The sequence below is a fragment of the Bombina bombina genome, chromosome 5 (genome assembly GCF_027579735.1).
Source record: "Bombina bombina isolate aBomBom1 chromosome 5, aBomBom1.pri, whole genome shotgun sequence".
NCBI classification, from domain to species: domain Eukaryota; kingdom Metazoa; phylum Chordata; class Amphibia; order Anura; family Bombinatoridae; genus Bombina; species Bombina bombina.
The window spans coordinates 856,786,967-856,807,075 of record NC_069503.1 but is presented as its reverse complement, the minus strand read 5'-3'; positions in this window follow the sequence as shown (position 1 = coordinate 856,807,075).

The window sequence follows — 20,109 nt, the reverse complement described above, 5'->3', positions numbered from 1 at the left end:
TACTAGTGCCCAATCAGAGAATTTGGATAAGGCGAGCCCTCCTATCTATCCAATCAGGAAACGGAGGTGTGCCGGAGCTAACGTCATAGCAGAAACGGATGGTCTACAGTGTGCCAGTTGCGCATCTCGGTGAGGAGAGCGGGTGAACGCTGCAATCTACGGAAGCCTCTAAGCTGCTTGTAGCTCCCTCAAGACCAAGGCGCATAGACTGTGAGTTTTTTATTTGCCATCCTGATATTTAACTGTTGATCTTTGTCGGCTTTTCCTATTGCGGTGGCTTGGAGAAGGGGTGATGTTATCGCAGCCATAAAATAGGAAGAAGGAACTTTCCTGCCATATGTATGTAACGAAAGACTGATGGTATATTAGGTCAAAGTACCTGGCAGGTCATATTGCTGCATTACTCCATAAACTGAACTCTGCAAAACAAACCCTCTATTCTATATTTAGAGAAGGGTAAAACAGAATTTCTGCAGCTTTGCTAGAGAGGATAAAAATGGACTCTCTCTAGTACTATATATCTCATACCAAGTTCAATTTATCTAGGGTCTCTGAAGGCTCAGTAATATATGTATTTTGGTGTGCATAGGATTTTTGTGGTATTCTGTTGATGCACCTATCAGTTAATTGATATATGATTCTAGCGTGTCATTTAGAGAAGTGCTAAATAAGTTCAAATGCTATGCAATGCTGATTACCTTGCTACTCTGTAAGTAACCTGTTTAGTATGTGGTGATTATTATAAGGGAAGGGAAAGTTCTCTCTAATATGTATATGGCTAATTCTCTTTTCTCTCTCCCTAAATAAAAACTGGTCTCATAGGAGGTTAGAATATCCTAGCTGTAAACCCTTTAAGAGGGCCTTGAGAAGCTATAATATGTTTAAATTTGTCTAACCTTATATCTTATAATCTGCTTGTCAAATTTTAGAGCATCTATCTAACTGGTTAAAAGAGTAAGGAAAAGCTTTATATGTCTATGTGATTGCAGGCTCTATCTAATCACTATAAGGGAAAAAAAAGGAGGAATAAGGAAAAAGAAAAAAAAAAAAAAAAGAGAAAAAAAGGGAAAAAAAAAAAAGGGGAAGGGGAAAGGATATTTATATATATATCTTCACGGTATTTAATAACAGAGAAAAGGGGAAAGAGGGCAGTAAAAGAATAAGTTTGTTTCACACGTTTTTAAGCTATACATTTTGCACGTTTGTCTCGCTTGGCTTTGGCCCAGCAGGGTATGTGAGGGGTGATCCTTACATTTGTGTTTTTTTTATTATATTTACGTAATTTTTTTTGGCACGATTCGAATGGAAAAATTTATCACTCAGGGGAAATCTAACTCTCCTAAAATGCCTGTGAAAACAAAAGACAAGAAAAATAAAACAATTGATACCAGTACAGATAGCACTATGGAAACCAGCAGGCCCTCTTTTGATTCTCAAGATCTTATAGCTAAAATTTCAGAAATCTTTTCACCTCAATTTGAAGCGATTAAAAAAGAGCTTGGCTCAATTTCTACTGAAATAGGGTCACTATCCTCTGAAGTAAGGCAGTTCTCTGCAAGGTTAACAGAAGCTGAGTCTAGGATCTCAGATATAGAAGATCAGACCCATAGGCAGGCCGACATATTACAAAAACAAGAATCTAAAATTAAAAATATGCAGTTACGCCTGGAGGATCTCGAGGATCGCTCCAGGCATAACAACATTAGACTGGTGGGGCTCCCTGAATCATTAGAATATGAAGACTTAATAAAATTTACGTCCACAACATTACCCCTAGCACTTGGTATGCCCCCCACTTGCTACCTCTCACGATCGAGCGTGCCCACAGACTAGGCCCCAAGAAGCCTTCTGCAGATGGAGTCATAAAAAGTAGAGTCTGTTTATTCAAACTCTTAAGATTCCAAGACAAAGTTGATTTATTGAAATTGTTCAAAAAATCAGATCCATTAATATTTGGAAATAGCAGATTATTATTATTCCAGGACTTCTCTTTTGAGACTTCGTCCAAAAGAAGACTAATGGCCCCTTTCTGCACACAATTAATAAATAAGGGGTTAAAGGCTCACATGGTATACCCTGCCAGAATCATAGTAGAGGATCAGGGTATTAGACACGTATTTGACGAGGTTGCAGAAGTAAAAAAATACATTGAGAGTAGTTAATCCTAGAAAACTGGTTATGGAAAGCAGCTAGGGGCTACGCTTTATGTCGCAATGTTGAATAGTAGTCTCTTAATGTTAGATATGGCAAGCAAAGTTGTTATTTATTTTTTTATTTGTTTTTTATTATTTTATTTTTTTTATTGGGTTTTTTTTTTTTTTTTTTTTTTTTTTTCTCTCCGCCGCTCCCTCCTCCCGGTTCACGCCGCGCCCTCAGGTCGTCCCGATTGGGCTGACCCTTTTAAAGTGGCTATTCAGCCTGTTTTTAGATGGTGGAAGGGATTAAGATTTTATCCTGGAATATAGGAGGGATAGCTTCCCCCATTAAACGCAAATTAGTTATCAAAACTCTAGCAAAGTATAAACCAGATGTTGTTCTCCTTCAGGAGACACATCTTAACGAGCAAGAAGCATCTAAATTGAAGATAAAATGGGTAGGGGAAGTAATCTCCACTACGGGGATGTCTAGAAAATGTGGGGTTGCTATTCTCTTCCAGAAAGGGTTGGACTATAAGATAGACAAGGTAGAAGTAGACCCGGCTGCAAGATATATTATTATTCAAGTCCATATAAAGAACATTAAATTTGTACTGTGTAATGTCTATGCGCCAAATAAATTCTCTAGAGAATTCTGGGAGATTATAAAAATTAAATTATTTCCTTCTATCTCTGAAAATTTAATATTAGGGGGTGACTTTAATGCAACCATATGCCCTGCTCTAGATAGATTATCTAATAAAAATAGAGCAGTCTATGAAAAAAATGCAAAATATCTATCTCAGTTCTGTGCCAGGCTTAACTTAGTAGATGTATGGCGTTTAAAAAACCCGGATAAACAGGTTTTTTCCTCTGAGTCTAAAGCACACGGTACCTTCTCTAGAATTGACTTTCTTTTAATTACAGAGAAACTTTCTACTCAGAAAATAGAGACAGGAATCGGAGAGATTATTATATCAGATCATGCGATTATCTCCGTATCTCTCCTTACCTGTCTTAAAAAGAGGACTCAAATGCCTAGTTTTTATTTCCCCAGATATCTGTATACTAACCCCAAATTCGTCAACTTTCTAAGATCCCTGTGGCGGCGATACTATTCCGATAATTTAAGTTACTTTAATAAACCGGAAATTTTCTGGGAAGTGTTCAAAGCTGTTATGCGGGGGGAAATACAGACCTATGTTGGCATAGCAAAGAAAAAGAGCAGAGCACGGGAAATACAAATTGGGAATAAAGTCAGGAACTCATATAGAAATTTTTGCTTAAATCGTACCTCGGGAAATTGGAAAAAGTACCAAGATTTCAGGAAGGAAAGAGATTTGCTTTTAAAACAAAAATTGTTAGAAGAAGAAGCAAAGATAAATCTTCTCTTTAAAGGAGTTCATGGCTCTTCTGCAAAATATCTGGCCAGGCTTACCAAAGTTAGAAAAAAGAAAAACGCTATTCTCGCAATTCAAACCGCTAAGGGAAGATTTACGGAGTCCAATGAGATCATGGAGGCTTTTTTTGATTATTATCAACAACTATATTCTAGAGTTGAAATAAATAATGAGAATCAAGATACTTTTTGGCCTAGGATAAATACTCCCCAATTAAGTATTGAGGACTTAATGTTGATCAATGCCCCGATCTCATCTGATGAAATTAGAAAAGCCATAGATCACTTAAAATTGAACAAGGCCCCTGGACCAGATGGGCTCCCTGCGGAGTTATATAAATGTATTGGGGAGGTCCTACTTCCAATATTAGAAAAACTTTTTAATTTTTATTACAGCTCAAATAAGACTATCTCTAGCTATTTCTCGGCGGCAAATATCTCTCTTATTTTAAAGAAAGGTAAAAATCCCGAGGATCTGGCTTCATATAGGCCGATCTCGGTATTGAACATAGATTACAAGATTTTGATGGCTATTATCTCTTCAAGACTATCTACATGTCTACATAAAATCATTTATCCAGACCAAACAGGATTCATGGTAGCTAGAAATCCAGTTAAAAATATCCGTAAACTGATTAACTTTCTAGATTATGCCTGGAATGTGGATAAGGTTAGGAAGACACCACTCTGGCAAGATGTTGCTATTCTCTCTCTGGACGCGGTCAAAGCTTTTGATTCGATTGTGTGGGAATATCTATTTAGGGCGATGGAGAAGTTTGGTTTTAAAGGGGAATTCTTACAATTCATTCTTCGTTTATATCATAATCCAATTTCCTTTCTTCTTATTAATGGATCTCTATCTCCTAGAATAATATTACAGAGAGGCACCAGGCAAGGTTGCCCGTTGTCTCCACTGCTCTTTAATATTGCGTTGGAACCCCACGCGATAAGATTGAGAGATGTCTTGATAGGAGTCCCATTTGGCGTACATCGTCTTAAAATACTGCTTTACGCAGATGATGTGTTGATCTTTTTAGCCAATATTCAGCAGTCTATCTCTATAATTCTTAATGTGTTACAAGTTTTTAGTTCTTTTTCGGGTTATAAGATAAACCTAGAGAAGAGTGAATTAATGTGTATAAATAATTCCCAGTTAGCAGAACTTAATATCCCATTTAAACTGGTTGAAGTTATTAAATATCTAGGGTTAATTCTACATAAAAACCCTAAACTCTGGTATAAAGCCAACTTTGAGCCACTTTTTAAAAAAATAGGAACGGATTTGCTTCTCTGGGGCGCTTTTCCTTTGTCTATCACAGCCAGAGTTAACTTAATAAAATCAATTATTTTTCCGCGGCTGCTATACCCTCTTCAGAATCTTCCTTTATTTCTTTTGAATAAAGACCTTAAGCTTTTTAATACTCAAATTTCTAAATTCATTTGGAATAATAAAAGGTCTCGAATCGCGCTCTCAAGACTAATGCAAAATCGTGATTCTGCGGGACTGGCTCTTCCTAATCTTAAACTTTATAACCTGGCTGCGATGGTTAAAACGGCAATAGACTGGCTTTCCGGTACTAACCTGGTCTCATCAGAAGAGCTAGAAAATCATCTGATTGCTCCATTCGCGTTAAAAGCCTTATTACATTCTCCAGTTCAGAGGCTCCCTCAGAATTTCAGCTGTCTTATTACGATTAGAAATGTAGTCTCTGCTTGGCAAAAGTTTTGTGCAATTCTTGATATAGATTACTCATTTTCTGAATGGCTTCCGATTGCAAATAACCCAAATTTCTTGCCAGGTCTCTATCAAAAAGTTTTCAAAGACTGGGCTGATAAAGGTCTACACTATGTAAAACAGTTATTTGATGAGAATGACCAATTACTAGTGGCGGACGCTATGTTTAACAAATATGATTTACCTAGATCTAATTTATTTGCTTACTTTCAAATACGCCATTTTATTTCATCACAAAGTTGGTCTTCTTCCTCTCTTCCCGCTTGGTCGGATATTAAACTCTTGGTACAAAGATTTGTTGCAGGGAATTCTTCGATATCCCTGATGTATGATATTATGCTGAACAAGCAGAGTCTCCTAGCTAGGGACATCATTTGTAAGTCCTGGCTACCTCTTATCCCTTCGGTTAACCATGATAAAATTACTCAGAGCTTTGACTCTTTACGTAAGTGTAAAGTCCCGATATCTTGGAATGAATCCCATATGAAATTGATCAATAATTTCTATCTCTCACCGTGGAAAATTTCTAGATTTTATCCGACTTCGGCCAGTGCATGTCCCCGATGCTCACATAAGAGGGCAGATATGATACACATGTTTTGGACATGTCCTATGGTAAGACAACTGTGGTTAAAGATTATTTTCTGGTTTAATAAATTCTATAAAATAACAATTGGATTATCTGCGGAAGATGTTTTTTTTCTATCTCCCTCACAAGAGGCTGTTGATGATAACACGATAAATAGTTTGAATACTATTATCTTGACGGTTAGATACTCGATACTTAAAAACTGGAAAGCTAGCCGTGTACCTGGATTAGCCATGGTTTTCAGAATACTTCAAGATCAAATTGCTTTTGAATCATTTCATCTTTATGAAGCATCGGAGAGTCGAATCAAGAAGTTCCTTTGGAAATGGACGCCAGTTATTTTATCTTATCCATATCCTCTGCAAAAGCGGATCCTTTCTTCTTTCCTAACTTCAGTGAGCTTTGCGGAACTAACCCTACTTAATGTTTTTCCACACACCTGGATTGATAATACGGTAGGCGATCCCTAGTTGGTGGTGATCTGGGGGGGGTGGCGTGGCGTCGGGGGTGGGGACGGAGTGAGAATTATTATATATAGCTCTTTGTTCGTTGTCTTTGTTTTTTTTTTTTTTTTTTTTTTTTTTTTCTCTAGCTTTCAGATCTCTGTAATTTTTGGTATCGAGAAGGAAGGAAAGGGGAAGGGCAATGGTGTAGGGAAGGAATATGATAAGGGATGTAGGAAATGTCCCTAAGCAAACTTACAGCAGGTTAGGTTTACAGGTACATACGGTAGAAGTGTTAAATAATACTTAGTATAAGCAGGTGTGATCTGAACTCTTCTGCTAATATATAGATTGGAATCGGTATTTGATAATACCTATTATGTTAATATGGTATATGTTTTATGTTATATGTTTAGTTGCTCATGGATGTATTAGATATATTATCATATGGAGCTGCGTCTCCAGATAAGTTACCTGTAATGTTTTCTGTTTATTTTTTTCTTTTGTTTTATGTTTCATTCTTTTTTTTTATGCACTAAATCAATAAATAAAAAAAATGATTTAAAAAAAAAAAAAAAAAACGCTGCTTCCTAACTGCTGTTTCTGGTGAGCCTTAAGACTCGTGCAGAAACAGGGGCATCAGGGGCCATTCAGCCTTTGATAAATCGGCCCCTAAGGATCAAGAATCTGCTAAATATTTATATGAACCTTGTAATGTGATATAGAGATCAGTTTTTGTTCCAAGCAACTAGGACCATCCTAAACTAATATATTGAGGTTTACATAAACATCTGTATAACCAAAATTTGTTGTGCACCCACCATGACACAATATGGCTGCTATAGTTAAACCAATACATAGATTTAATGACAAACAAAATTAGGAAATTAAAAATTGTCAAGCAACCTATGTTTTTCAAATTGAGATGGGGGACATATTCAGGGATAGAAGAGAGGCAGCTCCCTTACCAGGTGAAGATGCAAGACAGGAAGGACAGATCCTCAGCCTATGACTAGCCTCTGCAAAATAAAGACAGGCTGAATGATCAAATAATGGATGGACATGAATTGCTGTAAAAATCTGTAGGAGCAGAAGAAAGAGAGGTGCCTTATGGGACAGTATCGTGGTGTAACGGCAGAGACAGGAGACAGCACACACAGAGAGTCAGGGTACTCACAAAAATTTTGGCATAAACGTATGCCACACTAGACAAGACGGAACCTTAGTCGTCCGCCAGACGGTCCAATGGAAGGATATATCCGGCACTCCAGGGTCCAATCCGCAGCAGCGGGAAGTCAAAGCGTCAAGGGAACACAACGTCTGTGATAGGACCAAATAGCTGAAGGCTCTTAGTATGATAGGCAGGTAACCGGACCAGCCAAATAACGATATGCAAAAGAGCGGGGATATCGTTATACCAATTTTATTTAAAATACATTTAAAATCACTGTTTAAAACACTGGTAAATAGTAAATGGAAACAGCAACGCGTTTCTCGACCTTCCGGTCGTTTCATCAGGCTGATCAGCCGATAACGATATCCCCGCTCTTTTGCATATCATTATTTGGCTGGCCCGGTTACCTGCCTATCATACTAAGAGCCTTCAGCTATTTGGTCCTATCACAGACGTTGTGTTCCCTTGACGCTTTGACTTCCCGCTGCTGCGGATTGGACCCTGGAGTGCCGGATATATCCTCCCATTGGACCGTCTGGCGGACGACTAAGGTTCCGTCTTGTCTAGTGTGGCATACGTTTATGCCAAATTTTTTGTGAGTACCCTGACACTCTGTGTGTGCTGTCTCCTGTCTCTGCCGTTACACCACGATACTGTCCCATAAGGCGCCTCTCTTTCTTCTGCTCCTACAGATTTTTTCAACTACTCCTTCCCAAGAGTGCTGCCGTTAATATTGATTGCTGGGTGCTGGTTGCTCCAGGAATCTTGCCCTTCCTGAGACTGTTTTCTGAGTCCAGTTTCGGCTATCAGTTGTGCGCACCTCCATAGGACTTATCCTCTAACTTTATTAATGAATTGCTGTAACAAATCATGTCTGTCCAACATCGCTAAATGCCGACAATTTAACCCTTTGAATGCTAACGACGTCTCTGAGCCATAAAAACTTTTCCCAGTCAGGTGCTGATGATGGCTCAGAGCCGTCATTAGCACTCACCCAACTAGAGGGCAATCTGAGGGCTCCCATCGACTCCCACTCCAGCGATTGGGCCTGTATAATGACAGGCATCGCTGGGGCCTCACGTTTTACATGGTGACATAACGCAAAATGACATGATGATGTCACCGCGCAACTTTATTTATAAAATACAATAGCTGATATAGGGAAGTGGGGCATGGTTCTTAGAAGCCTGTATTTCAGGCATCTAAGCATTTACAGACTCCCAAGACCCACTGTTGGAAAGGTAATTACCTCATTTTTTCAATGGTCTAAGTCTTGGGGATCTGAAAAAAAAAGTTAAAAAAAAATATATTTAAAAAAATAAAAAAATAAAAAACCCTCATATCCTCCAGCTTAGCACCCAGGTGGGAAAGTGCTTTGCACTCAAAGGGTTAACATTGCACAAGCATTTCTTACGACCGCTGCTTCTTAACTTATGTTTTTCGGTGAGCCGGAAACATCTGGCGGAGCAAGCAGCATCAGATGCTTGATAAATCTCCCCAAAGTCCTTGGGTCCTTGGGTACTTCACCGTCTGCACTCTGAAGAGGTGGAGGGCAGACCCAGCCAATCTGCATATGTTCCTCTACAATACTAGAAGAAAAAGGAGGGGAAGCCACTCCAGCAAGTTTAGGGCATCGAGATGGCGGAGAATTAGAAGTGATCCGTTCTTGCCTTCTCTCTTTGAATTGTTAATCAAACCGAGTGACATGCAAAATCAACTATTCCAGAGAGGCCATAATTCCTATCCACACAAGCTCATCTTTAAGGGCTTCAGATAGTCCAATGTGGAACTGGTCAATAAGTCCAATTTCAATTTGCTATTTCAAAGAATTCAGCAATGCATTTTTCCACAGGGCAACGGCATTGATTCAGGGAGTGGAGAATAACACGAGCAGCAGAGGAGCACAGCGGGTCATCATAATTAATGTTTATAGCCTGGACGACGGGCTCCCAGGTGTTCAGGACAGGACTGTTGGCATGATGCAATTGGTGACCCTAGGTTTTAGGTTGATCAGATAAAAGGGAGATGGCTGTTTTGACTTTGATAAAGTCTGTGGCATACATACATGGTTTTAGAAAAAGCATAAGTTACCATTCCATGATAAATATGCAAGCCGCAGATCTAAGGCCAGAACATTTTTAAATTTTTCATTTGAGCAAGAGACACTCACTAACCAATTAAAATATTTTTTGGATAAAAATACATTCTGTTACATCTGTATTTTATACCCTTCCTTGGAAAAAAACATGCTGTTACACCTGCATTTTATACATAAGGATCTATTACACCCACCAGGGCATCCTATTGTTACAGGAATATAATCTTTTTTTCCTTGATACTTAGGGCTAGATTAGAAGTGAGGCAAACAATTCTTAGCGCAATCTCAGAGCTGTGGTTAACTATTTTGTGAAATTAAAAAGTTGCACAAAACACTTCAAAAATACATTACAAAGTATAGTTACACTTATAATAACACTGTCTACTAAAAAATTATGTTTAAAAATGTTTGCACAAAAAAGTTATAAGGGCTCAAAGATAAGAGATCTCGGGTTCTTCACATAGCAGAATATGTTCTATGTATTTTTAAATAGATATTCCTATATACTGTATATATCTATATATCTATACCTATATATAATTATATATATATATATATATATATATATATATATAAATAACTCATTGTGTAGTTCATTAACAAATCTAGACAGGCCCAGAGGCTTGTTTATCCAAAGAAAACCTCTGAATTACATTGTTTCCAATGCAGCAAAGGATTCTGGGTAAGATATGCAAATTAAGTACACAATGACACACCTTTTTACTTCAGTCTGCTTTTCAGCAGGTTCCCTTTACGCCAAAGTATCGCTGTTCACACAGCTTATAAACTTAGATAGGGTTAGTGCAGTGATTCATAACCATCCCAGGACAGCTGTTTCGTGGTTTTTGCCACTCATCAGCTGGGAGTAGGTTAGAATAACTGCTGGGTGAAGTTGATCCCGAGCAGAAAACAACAACATTTTAAATTAGGGGGAGATAAAAGGTGAGTTTAAAATCCTCCACTACGTAAAGGGAACCTGCTGAAAAGCAGACTGAAGTAAAAAGGTGTGTCATTGTGTACTTAATTTGCATATCTTACCCAGAATCATTTGCTGCATTGGAAACAATGTAATTCAGAGGTTTTCTGTGGATAAACAAGCCTCTAAGCCTGTCTAGATTTGTTAATGAACTACACAATGAGTTATTTTTTTCTATATTTTGTGCGTAGTGGAGGATTTTAAACTCACCTTTTATCTCCCCCTAATTTAAAATGTTGTTGTTTTCTGCCCGGAATCAACTTCACCCAGCAGTGATTCTAACCTACTCCCAGCTGATGAGTGGCAAAAACCACGAAACAGCTGTCCTGGGATGGTTATGAATCACTGCACTAACCCTAGCTAAGTTTATAAGCTGTGTGAACAGCGATACTTTGGCGTAAAGGGAACCTGCTGAAAAGCAGACTGAAGTAAAAAGGTGTGTCATTGCGTACTTAATTTGCATATCTTACCCAGAATCCTTTGCTGCATTGGAAACAATGTAATTCAGAGGTTTTCTGTGGATAAACAAGCATCTGGGCCTGTCTAGATTTGTTAATGAACTACACAATGAGTTATTTTTTCTATATTTTGTGCGTAGTGGAGGATTTTAAACTCACCTTTTATCTCCCCCTAATTTAAAATGTTGTTTTATATATATATATATATATATATATATATATATATATATATATATAGGTATAAATATATACAGTATATATTTGTTTAAAAAAACATCAGATATATGTAGAAATATTTAATAATGAATAAATAGAACATGTTACGTTATGTTAAGAACATTGAAATATCAACTATTCATATTTTCATGCTCGGTTAGTGCAATCGTGAAAATGCGATCATGTTTGTGCCATAGTTGGGTGCTAGTTTTTTTCCCACTTTTTTTTATCTCCATTGACACTCAATATTATATGTTCCGATTTTTGCGCTAGTCGGGTTACCGCTTGCACAAAATACATTTTTTTCCCCAACTTGTAATAGGAGCACAACCCGACTAGCGCAAAAAGTTTAACTCTAGTGGAGATTTTGGATATTCTGAAAATGCAATATACCGTGCCACTTGTAATATAGCCCTTAATCCTTTAGTGAGATGACAGAAATCATATCCCACATGAAGAAGGACTTAAATCTGTTGCAGAGTGTAAGATTATCTATGGTAATAATTTGTTTATGGCTCCACTATATAGATTATATTTTTGATATATGGCTCAGCACATTGTATTCAATTTACATATATTTTTAATGAGGTTACAATTTGATATTTTCTAAATTGATAATGTATTTAGGTACTGTATATCCCTTAGAGTCAGCTGCTAAGGTTTAAAAGACTAGTCAAGGTCAGGATGAAGATCTATTGGCAAAGAGCATGAGTAAATTGAAAAAACAGTTTCTAGATAGGGATTACCCTTTTCAAATTATTGAAAAGAATCCTCATGATGTACAAAATGACAACCACTTTAATAGGCAGAAATCCAAGGTTAGTTTTTGAGACAGATTATAGTGATAAAAACACTACAATATATAATATAGTAAAACAAAAATTACATTTGTTATCTAAAAATAACCCAGATATAGATGAATATAAGATTGGACCTTTTTGAAAGCTGATGTAGGTTTGATGTAGCTGATGTAGAGAAATATTGTAAACTATCTAACCATATCCACCCATGCCATCAGTTTCGAAAATGTAATTCAATAATTAGAGGAAATGTTTGTCTCAGAATGATGGTAGAAAACAACTGGTAATTAATGGGTCTTATACATGCCTTACAGACTTTGGGCCAGATTAGATTTTTAAACAAATATATATCTATACCAATATTCTCTATCATTTAGATTATAAGTGTTGCGGTACTGCTATACTGCTCAAAAATTGGCATTTGTAAGCGGTATATAAAGCTTACCTATATTACAAGTCACGGCGGTATGACTATACCGCTAGCGTTTTAGCCTATACCACAACTCTCCATTCCACACTCAAAAAATGGCTTTTGAGTGTGGAATATTCAACTCACTCATATTACATGTTGTACAGTCCGGCTATTACGCTAGTGTTAGAGCTTTTACCGCCATGATCCATTCCGCTATCAAAGACCAGTAAAATGTTTCACAAAAATCATAAAAAAAAATGTTACAAACTACACTATTAACCTCTAAACCGCCATCCCCTGCATCACAAATACTATATTAAACCTATTAACCCCTAATCTGCTGACCCCCTACATTGCCAACACTAAATAAACCCATTAACCCCTAATCCACCTTTTACCCACATCGCTAACACTAAATAAACCTATTAACCCCAAATCCGCCGACGCCCACATCGTCAACACTAAATAAACCTACTAACCCCTAAACTGCCGACCCCCCACATCGCTAACACTAAAATAAACCTATTAACCCCTAAAACGCCGGCCCCCACATCGCTATTATTAAAATAAACCTATTAACTCCTAAACCGCCGGCCCCCCACATCGCTAATACTAAAATAAACTATTAACCCCTAAACCTAACACCCCCTAACTTTAAATTAAAGTTACAATATAACTACATTAAAATAAATAAAAACTTATGTGTGAAATGAATGAAACCTAAGCTTAAACTATAAATAAACCTAAAAATCCTAACACTACAGAAAAAACAAAAACTTAAATTACAAAAAAACTGTCTTAAATTTACGAAAAATAAAAAAATCTAAGATTACAAAAAATAATAAATGAAATTATCCAAAATAATAAAGATTAAACCTAATCTAATACCCCTATAAAAACAAAAAAGCCACCACAAAATAAAAAAACCCTAATCTAACAATAAACTACCAATAGCCCTTAAAAGGGCCTTTAGTAGGGCATTGCCTTGAAGCAATCAGCTAACAGTAAAACCCCTCACCCACCCAACCCCCCAACCTCGCCCCCCCAAAAAAAAACGGACTCTAAAAAAAACCTAAGCTACCCATTGCCCCTAAAGGGGCATTTGTATGGGCAGAAATCAGCTCTTTAGTGTCCATTAAAAAATAAAAAAGTCCTAATCTAAAAAAAAAAACACCTAAATAAACAACCTAACACTAACCCTAAAAATATGTACTCTCCATTCCTGAAGTCCAGACATCCATCTTCTTCAAGGTGGAGTAAAGTCTTCATCTAGGCGATGATATCTTCATCCAGCACGGGGACATCTTCATTCTTCATCACAATGGCGTGGGGCTGTGACGGTGCGGAGCAGATTCGCCGGTGGCGCAGACGTATAACACAGAGCCTCCTCTTCATGCGATCTCAACCGCACACTGTAGATTGAATGCAAGGTACTCCTTTTATATTGGGGTGCCTTGCATTCTTATTGGCTTAAATTTTGAAATCAGCCAATAGAATGAGAGCTGCTTAAAGCCTATTGTCTGATTTGTAAGGGAAATGCCCATACAAATGCCCCTTTAGGGGCAATGGGTAGCTTAGGTTTTTTTAGAGTTATTTTTATTTTGGGGGGTTGGGAGGGTGGGGGTTTTACTGTTAGGGTGTACTTTGTAATAGAGCTGATTGCTTCAGGGCAATGCCGTAAAAAAGGCCCTTTAAGGGCTATTGGTAATTTATTGTTAGATTAGGGAGTGTTTTTTTTGGGGGGTGGCTTTTTTATAGGGGTATTAGACTAGGTTTAATTTTTATTATTTTGGATAATTTCGTTTTTTATTTTTTGTAATCTTAGAATTTTTTTATTTTTCGTAATTTTAGATTTGTTTTTTTGGATTTATTTTTTTTTGTACAGGGAGTGCAGAATTATTAGGCAAGTTGTATTTTTGAGGATTAATTTTATTATTGAACAACAACCATGTTCTCAATGAACCTAAAAAACTCATTAATATCAAAGCTGAATATTTTTGGAAGTAGTTTTTAGTTTGTTTTTAGTTATAGCTATTTTAGGGGGATATCTGTGTGTGCAGGTGACTATTACTGTGCATAATTATTAGGCAACTTAACAAAAAACAAATATATACCCATTTCAATTATTTATTTTTACCAGTGAAACCAATATAACATCTCAACATTCACAAATATACATTTCTGACATTCAAAAACAAAACAAAAACAAATCAGTGACCAATATAGCCACTTTTATTTGCAAGGACACTCAAAAGCCTGCCATCCATGGATTCTGTCAGTGTTTTGATCTGTTCACCATCAACATTGCGTGCAGCAGCAACCACAGCCTCCCAGACACTGTTCAGAGAGGTGTACTGTTTTCCCTCCTTGTAAATCTCACATTTGATGATGGACCACAGGTTCTCAATGGGATTCAGATCAGGTGAACAAGGAGGCCATGTCATTAGATTTTCTTCTTTTATACCCTTTTTTGCCAGCCACGCTGTGGAGTACTTGGACGCATGTGATGGAGCATTGTCCTGCATGAAAATCATGTTTTTCTTGAAGGATGCAGACTTCTTCCTGTACCACTGCTTGAAGAAGGTGTCTTCCAGAAACTGGCAGTAGGACTGGGAGTTGAGCTTGACTCCATCCTCAACCCGAAAAGGCCCCACAAGCTCATCTTTGATGATACCAGCCCAAACCAGTACTCCACCTCCACCTTGCTGGTGTCTGAGTCGGACTGGAACTCTCTGCCCTTTACCAATCCAGCCACGGGCCCATCCATCTGGCCCATCAAGACTCACTCTCATTTCATCAGTCCATAAAACCTTAGAAAAATCAGTCTTGAGATATTTCTTGGCCCAGTCTTGACGTTTCAGCTTGTGTGTCTTGTTCAGTGGTGGTCGTCTTTCAGCCTTTCTTACCTTGGCCATGTCTCTGAGTATTGCACACCTTGTGCTTTTGGGCACTCCAGTGATGTTGCAGCTCTGAAATATGGCCAAACTGGTGGCAAGTGGCATCTTGGCAGCTGCACGCTTGACTTTTCTCAGTTCATGGGCAGTTATTTTGCGCCTTGGTTTTTCCACACACTTCTTGCGACCCTGTTGACTATTTTGAATGAAACGCTTGATTGTTCGATGATCACGCTTCAGAAGCTTTGCAATTTTAAGAGTGCTGCATCCCTCTGCAAGATATCTCACTATTTTTGACTTTTCTGAGCCTGTCAAGTCCTTATTTTGACCCATTTTGCCAAAGGAAAGGAAGTTGCCTAATAATTATCCACACCTGATATAGGGTGTTGATGTCATTAGACCACACCCCTTCTCATTACAGAGATGCACATCACCTAATATGCTTAATTGGTAGTAGGCTTTCGAGCCTATACAGCTTGGAGTAAGACAACATGCATAAAGAGGATGATGTGGTCAAAATACTAATTTGCCTAATAATTCTGCACTCCCTGTAGTGTTAAGATTTTTTAATTTTGTAATTTAGGTTTTTTATTTTTAGGTTATTTTAGTTTTTTTTAAATAGTAATCTAAGGTTTATTTATAGTTTAAGCTTAGTTTTTTTTATTTCACAGGTAAGTGTTTATTTTTTTTGATAGTTATGTTGTAACTTTAATTTAAAGTTAGAGGGTGTTAGGTTTAGGGGTTAACAGATTAATTTAGTGTGTCGTGATGTGGGTGTTTGGCGGTTTAGGGGTTAATAAGTTTAGTTTAGTATTTGTGATGTGGGGGGTAGGCGTTTTAGGGCGGGGTTAATAGGTTTATTTAGTGTCAGCATTGTCGGGGGAGGCGGATTAGGGGTATTTAGACTAGGGGTTTATGTTAGGGTGTTAGATTTGAACAAAAGCTTCTTATCTCCATAGACATCAATGGAGTATTCGTTTAGCAATTGCCATTCCACAATCACAGGTGTTAGTTTTTTTCTAACACTTTTTGTCCATTGATGTCTATGGGGGAAAATGTGCACAAGCACGTCAAGTCAGGACTTGGCTTTTGTGTGGTATGGAGCTTAACGCACTATAACGCACAACACAAGAAGGTTTTTTTAATAACTTGTAATGGCAGAGCTATAGAAAGTGCGAAACCGCTAAATTCTTTACATTATTTACGCACCGGGTTTAGCACATAACTTGTAATTTAGGTGTATATGAATATATTCAGGTAGATATATATATATATATATATATATATACACACAAGTGTTGAGAGGATGTAGCACTCCAAGCCTCCTTGCTGCAATCAAGGCTGTCTTTATTTTCTTGCCCAGGGTGCATACAGTAACATCCTATATACTCCGCAATAAGGTAGCACTCACTGGGTCTTTAAATAATAAATTATTTTATTACTGTAACGTTTTGGGGTTGCCCCGGTCCTCAGACAGCTTAATGATAATTTACAATGTGTTACTTACTTTTAAGCCCTCCACCATATCAGTACTGCTTCCTCGCCACAGCTGGTGGCATCCCAGAAATGACGTCATGTCTTTCCAGTATTCCTTATTCCACCTGCGTGCAAGGTTGTCAATAGTAACCAGGACGCCTCACAGCTCCAGCATGTCAGGAGGCAATCACTGCGTGCTAAATTAAAAACAAATATTTACACAGTACATTTTGAGGAACCGTATTAGGGAAAGAGAAATACAGTGTGATTTCCTATGTACTACTATGTAGACATTAAAATGTTCTATACTCTTTGGGGCTAGACTCATACAAACAAGTGTCATATAAACCCTATATTCCGTTTATCTAATTACTGGTGTTTTTTTTTTATATATTTGATAAGTTATCAGGTATACCCTCTATATTCATGCTAGATAGACTACCAGTGTCAAACATAACCATAAAGGGGCCATAGACTACCAGGCATATATTCTTATGTGTATTTACATGTGTCTTAGTCTTTAGACTAAGGATAAGAACTAATCAAGGGAGTATAGAAACCAAACTCAAATAGAATCCCACTAGTGTATGTTAGATGTTACATTTGATATGAAACTTGTATGCTAGATATGAAAAATTATTATATATAGCAATGCCAGTCCAGGCTAGTGTTCAGTCCTTTAGGGGTCAGGGTACCCAATGTGTATATACATCTGAATTCAGTCTGTAGGATAATTTTGGCTCTCTCTCTCCCCCCCCCCCCATGTGGTATGTGTACATGGTCTATGATAGTATAGCGGAGATCATTGACCTTGTGGCCAGCCTCCATAAAATGTCTGGCCACTGATTGTTCGGATTCCTTCTTGTCCAATGCTGACCTTATGGCTGCTCGATGGTCTGCCATTCTAGTTCTGAGAGTGTATATAGTTTTCCCTATGTAAAATTTCCCACATGGACAGTGTAACATATAGACTATGTGGGTAGTTGTACACATGATTCTATGTTTAAGGAAATATTTTTTGTTTTTGTATGGGTGGTTGAAATATTTCCCAGTTGTCATCCTGTTGCATGTTGTGCAACCCAGGCACCTATAGCAGCCTTTGTTCTGTTGGAGCCATGTGCCACTAGTGTAACAGGGGCGTGGATAAGTGTGGATGAGGTGGTCCCTAAGTGATTTTGCTCTTCTATAACCTTTCCTAGGTGGTCTTTGGTTTTTGAAGGGTAATACCATCTGTTTCCACTATTGGCCAAAACTTTCTGATAGTGTTTGCTACCTGTTCATCTCCAGGGGTATAGGTGAGTGTCATCTTCAGAGTATCTTCTTTCTTTTCTGCAGTTTTGTTACAGTCAAGTAGTATCTGTTGACTATCCTCACTTATTTTGTTGCGACTTTCTTTCAGTATTCTATTAGTATATCCCCTGGTGCAGTATTGTTGTTCAAATTCTTCAAGTTGTTTGTCTCTGTTGTTAATCTCTGTTTTATTCCTTATTACTCTCTTCATCTTTGACATTGGTAATGCCCTTTTTAGTGCTGGTGGATGGCAACTTTGGCATGGAGTAAGGAGTTCTTGTCTGTGCTTTTCCGGTAGAGTGTCATCATCAATTTTCCGTTCTTCTTATATTTCCTCAGATCCCGGAAGTCAATATGGGTCAAGCTTCTTTCCATTTTAAATTTCAGGTTATCATTATCCCTGTTCAGTCCTTGTAACCACATGTCTAGATCTTCTTCTGTGCCTGTCCACAATATGAACAGGTCATCTATATATCGTTGATATATTTTGATCCTGTTGTACATAAATGCTGTAGTTTCTTGTGTCTCAAAGTCTGCCATATAAAGATTCACATAGGCAGGGGCTACATTTGACCCCATAGCAGTCCCCGCTATTTGCAGATAGTATTTTTGTTTGTAGCAAAAATAGTTGAGTTCCAGGCACATGCGTAATAACTCCAATATGACTTCCTCCGGGGGTACTATATATGGATATTTTCTGAGTTGTCTACGGACAGCATTCATCCCTTCCCCATGTGGGATTACTGTATAAAGGCTAGTGATATCCAGTGTCACTAGCCATGTTTCCTCAGGTACTTCCATGTTGTTTAGTAGTTTAATCATTGTACTTGAGTCTAGTGTGAATGTCTCCATGTTATAAACCAAGTGTTGGAGCAATGTATCTAGATAGACCACAATGGGCTGCAATATAGAGCCTATAGCTGATACTATTGGCCGTCCCAGTGGGAAATCCAAGTTTTTATGAATTTTGGGTACCGTATACAGTACTGGTATTCTTGGGTGGTCAGTGAATAGGTATCTCCATAATTCTTCAGATATATAGTTTGCTTCTTTAGCCAGTTTTAGGACTGCATCTATCTCCTTTTTGAAGGTTGTAGTTGGATTACCTGAAAGGGGATTATAGCTTCTATCATTGCTTAATTGTTGTAATATTTCCCCTTGATAGTCCTTGTAATCGATGATGAGCATGGCACCTCCTTTGTCCGCCTCCCGGATTATAATGTTATTATCTTCCTTTAATTTTTTTAGGGCTATCCAGTCTTCTTTGTTGAAGTTAGATCTTGTAAAACCAGTGGGATTGCCTATTACGTCTTTTGTAATCATCCTATTGAAGATCTTGATTCTTTATACCACAATTTCCTACTTAAATGGGGAACCAAGGTCTTGGGCAGACAGATTTTGTGAGACTCAAGACCCTATTTTGGACTCTTTAGAAAGTTTTTTCAGAGCAATGGCGGTTTTATACGAAGATGTTAACACTCAACAAACCGCAGAAAACAACCTGAGATCCCTGAAACAGGGAAAAAGAGCAGTTGAGGATTATGTGGCTGAGTTCCAGCTCTGGGCCACAGATTCACAGTGGAACTTAATCAGTTTAAAGAACCAGTTTTGCTTAGGATTGTCAGAATATCTGAAGGACGAGCTCTCCAGAATTGAACTGCCTGAGACACTGGAATCACTTATCAAAATGTGTATTTCCATGGATAGGCGTTACAGGGAAAGGAAGGTTGAAAAACAGCATCCTGATCAACCAGTAAGGTAAAATTACCCCCCACACTTTGAAAAGCCTATTAACCCATCAGTGCCTATGGAAATAGGAACTATTAAAGGCCCTCTCACCGAGAAGGAGAAGTTAAGGAGACGGCTGTCTAATCTTTGCATGTACTGTGCAAACAAAGACCACAATGTGTCCACTTGCCCTATACTCCAGAGGCAGAAAAAGGGTAAGATATTACATCTTTGTGCTGAAACAAATAATAACCAAACAACTCACCTTGTTATTCAATTATCTTTA